Genomic DNA, 4,959 nt, shown 5'->3' on the forward strand with positions numbered 1-4,959 from the left:
GTTTTGCATTGTTCCTTGAAATAATTTACATCTCATGCCACTAACTATGGGAGCTTGAAAATACTTGACAGTTATACAATTATGTTATTTTTATAAAAATAATATTTTTAAGAGAGAAAAAATTTTGAAAAACTTAAAATATCTGTAGGTGCTCTCCTTCACGATGCTGAGAAACATGAGAACTTTGACTCCCTACGTTAAAATTAAACATGAATTCTGGAAATTAAAAAAAAGAAACTGGTCATTCTTGTTTTTATTGTTTAAATTGCATTATGATGTTGCATTAGTTTTCTTGGACTGCGGTAACAAATTACCATAAACTTAGTGGCTTACAGCAACAGAAACGAACTCTCTCACAGTTTTGGGAGCTAGAAGTCTGCAAGGGTCTAGAGAAGAATCCTTCTCCTCCTCTTCCTAGCTTCCGGTGGCTGCTGGGTGTTCCTTGGCTTTAGATGCACCATCCAGTCTCTGACTCCACTGTCACACAGTGTTTTCTCCATGTGTCTCTTCTCTTCTTATAAAGACACCAGTTACACTGGATTAGGGCCCACCCTAATTCAGTATGACCTCACGTTAACGTGATTACATCTGCAAAGACCTTATTTCCAAATAAGACCACATTCACAGGTATGGAGATTAGGACTTCAACATATCTTTTTGGTGGATAAAATTCCCATAACAAGTATTATAGCATACACTCTTTGCACTTTACAATGTAAATTCCTAGTGTTTTTTTTTGTTTGCTTTGTTTTTAATAAAGCAAGGGTGACAGTCCTTTTTGATACTGAAGTGCTATGAAGAGGAAAACAATTGAAGAAGTTTCATTTTTAATGTAAAAAATATTAACTAATTAGACATGTAATAGATATTAGAAGTGTTTGCTTTGTTTTAGAGCTAATGCAATTTAAAATATTTATTCTTAAGATTTGTTTGTGTTTTTATTTGGCAGTTGTTCCTTTACTATTTACTGCTAGTTATGTCTGGAAATGTAATAGAGTGCTTTATACACTGTATAGTTAATAGATTGTAGGTTTCTTGAGGATAAATATTGTCCCATTAGTTTGATTTCATCTCTGTTCCTAACAATGCACTCTTGGTACATGTTTATTGAATATGGGTTGAATATTTCTTATATCAAGTTATACTGAATTATTTTGAAGGCAAAATAGCACTTGCTTAATCATCATTAACATCTGAGTGCTGCTATTATCTATTGGACTTTGGGAAAAATGCTTATCAGGAGAGTTGAATGAGATTTTCATAAACATTTATTATGTATAACCTGTTATTAGCACTAAAATATACAATAAATAATCACAAACAATAAGTAATTGGTATTTCAAGTTCGTCTTTAAGTCCCCAAGTCTGGAAGCTTAATATCTTACCCACAGGGTGTCCAAGTTACTTGAAAGTCATGGTGTTAGCTAATGTCCCGCCCAGCTTGCTTAGTTATAAGATAGTAACTCAAACAAGTCACTTGCATACTGACTCTAGTCTATGATTTATAAGACAGAAGTGAAGAAATTTGAAATGAAAACTTTTCTAATTTAATAATATTCTCCCAGAATCCTTCTCATAACCTCTTTCCCTGGCCCAGCTGCACACAAGCAAAAATATTCAAAGAAGAATCTTTGTGGTTACGATTCAAAAACTCATCTTGAACTTAAAGCTAGCAAATGTCAGCAGTTTCTTGTTAGTTTGTCCTAATGTTCTCAGAAATCTAAACTATGGTATCTTGCCGCATTTAAAATTCTTCCCTGCTAGCTGCAGTCCCTAATAATATCCTGGCCATGTACCTTCATCTATATTCATGAGAGTGCAGATGCAGCCAAATTAGTGGCAGCAAAGCACATTTTACAGTGTAGAAAATACAATCTGGCTTCCTTTAAACATTTTTTGACAAAAAAGTTTTATTAAAAAAAAAAAAAAAGAAAACCAGACAGATTTAAATTCACCACCACCCATCGCAGGAGTCTGTTACAAATGCACAGCTGGCTTGATGATGAGTGACAAATCAAAAGTCAGAGAGAAACTTCCCGATCATCTGAGCCCTTGCCACCCGATTAGCAGAAGAAAAACAGGGCAGATGGAGGGAGATGCAGCAGTTCGGAGGGAACAGATGGCCACTACGAACTTGATATATGAAATTAATAACACTTTCTCAAATACAATTAGTAACAGGAATACATTACCTGAATTTTCATAACTGTGAGCAAGCTGACATTAAATGAGGTTTTTCAGATTAACAGTTGATGTGGCATTGATATTTGGAGGAAAATAAAAATATATAGCAATAAGAGAAACCTCTTGCTTTTTGGTGCCATTGATCAGAATGTTCTAACATATGAAAGGAGAAATGCAATTCAAAGAAATTCCGTATTTAAATTTCACTAATTGGGATTTTTTTTTCTAATGTAGCCATTTGGGCCACATAATGCATGAGATGCTTAAAATCCTCACAGATGTATGCAGCATCTACTGCCCTAAATGAATTATTCTTTAGGAAGAAATTAACCATTATACATCTCCCTACAGATAAACTTGGGCGAAAAACAAATAGAAAGGGACATGGGAGTAAAAAAAGTCAAGGTAAAATGAAATAAAGAGGTTAGCTTTTATATTTTTCAAATTTACTCATGGCAAAATAATTAATTCTAGCAAAGTCATTAAGCTTTCTCTGTTTTGATGCCCAGACTCTAGAATGAGCAAAATGCTGGTGCTAGATTCCTCATTCACAGGACTTCCAACAAAAAAACTCTTTTTATTCAAAACTCATAGGAGTGGTACTTTGGATTGTGTTAACCAGCCCTCTGGGAAGCCAGAAATCCTGTGAGCTCAGGAGGTCAGACTGTTGTGCGGAAGTTTCTGAGTCTCCCATTGAGGCAGACGTGATGGTGGTCGGGTCTTGCTGGATGAAGCCCAGCCCTGGCTCCTGCAGGAGGCTGAGGCAGCCTGGGGTGTTACAAGATGAGACCACAGCAGATGCACAGGCTTTCTGATTGCAGCAAAGGGCACACCCACACCCACACTTATGGTGAGAGCTGCCACAGGGTCAAGGCCCACAGGACAGGTGGGTTTGATTGTCTCTGGAGAGGTGTAAAAACTGGGTCTGATACAGGGATAGAGCAAAACTACACAAGTACACCAGCCATATGCACTCATCTAGGGTGGCAAGAGGGGTCTCTCACGAGTCCCAGGAGGCAAATTATTAGCTCTACTACAACATGAGGGTGGCCGTTTCCACAGCTGGTGGCTGCAGAAATTGGCAGAGAGAGAAAGTAAGAACATCTTCTCTTCCCTGAAAGGAATAACCCTGGGTATTCAGGTAAACATAGAAATTACAAAAAGAAGCCTGTTCCATGTTAAGGGGCTAGTACCCTCCTGTATGTAAGGAGGAGAATGGAGACCACAGAAATCAAGACAGACTTCCCTCTCCCAAACCATGCAGGAATACACACTTTACAAGACAGTCAAAACAGGTGCAACTGGGAAAGCCTAGAAGAAAGGAGGAACACAGGGCACTTGCTTAGGCATTAAGTAATTTTAAAGTAATATCTGAATTTAACCTGTGGTTTCAGCTGTAAAGCCAAAGAGCAGTGAAACCTTGGATACGTTACATCCCAAACTTTATACCACCTAAGGTGTTTCCATGTATGAAATAAAGGGCTTGGGTTTTATAAAAGGAGTATCAGATCTCAAAATATTTTATTATATAAAAATCTAAATGTTAACGTACCTATGAATATTTTGTTAGTTCTTTCAGGTTGCCATAACACGTCCACTTGTAACCAAGAATAAGAAAGTTACTAAAAGGTTAATACTAAATTTTCCCAAAGGTTTATCTACTAAAGGAGAGGATGTGGTTTTTCAAGGTGAACATGTTCCCCCAATATCTGAAACAAATAAAAGATCATCACACACATTTAAGTTAGGCTAGGGAATTAAAGGTAAGTATGAATTGGGTAGGCATGTTTCTGAATTTGGGTTCCCCCAGAAGCAGACCTTGACACAAAACTTGAGAGCAAGTAGTTTATCTGGGAGATGAGTGGGTGGGTGCAGAGGAAGTAAAACAGGGAAGTGAAGACAGCCAATAAATGTCACCAACGCAGGTGACTGTTTCTTGATCTCACTGGGAAAACTCTGGAGGTCCTTGTCAAACACACAGCCCAGTGTTAACCCCCGGGGGGGGGGGTGGGGGAGCTGGGGTATTTATGCACCAGCTCCTGTCAGCCATTGGTTAAGGGCTTCTCCTGGGGACTGTTAATTTCCATGCACTTCTGGTCTGTGCCAGTGGCCAAGCAGACTCCTGCAGCTAGAGAAACCCCTCAGGCAAAGAAGATAAGGTGCCGGCAGTTGGAAGTTGGGTTGTTGCACCTCCTAGCATTAAGGGCAAGTGGATGTGGCAGGGCATGGGAAGCATCTACTATAGCAGCAATGATAAAAATGCTGTCAATAATTTCCCCACCTAATGGCTATTTATTCCACTAGACTGTGTGACCCAAGACTTTGTATATCCTCCTCCTCTTCTCACTTTTGGGAAATGGGCAGAATCCACTGCACATCCAGACGTCAAGCAGCTACTCCTGGAAATTGCCCCCCTGCAGCCTCTGCAAATGAATGACAACCCTCCTTTCATTCCAACTCATCTGCGTATATATGGGTATTACCTGAATTGCTTCCAGCCTCCTGAAGGTAAGAATCTTCATTTTCTGAATGGTCCTCACTCCACAGCTGACTTTCCTCACTCTGAGAATGAGGAATGAGACCACAGAGGATGCAGAAAAGTTACTCTCATAATTATCTACATGCTAGCAAGGGCAGGGGAGTGTTCTGACCTCCCCCATTTTTTCTTATTATTCCCCTGGAGACATAAATCTTGGGTGAAATTCAATTAGAATTTTCCTTTACCTTGGAGTACAAAAGGAAGTCTCTTCTTCTTTATTGAAATATGCCAATTGA

This window comes from Balaenoptera physalus (assembly GCF_965194825.1).
Source record: "Balaenoptera physalus genome assembly, chromosome: 17".
In the NCBI taxonomy this organism is placed as follows: Eukaryota; Metazoa; Chordata; class Mammalia; order Artiodactyla; family Balaenopteridae; genus Balaenoptera; species Balaenoptera physalus.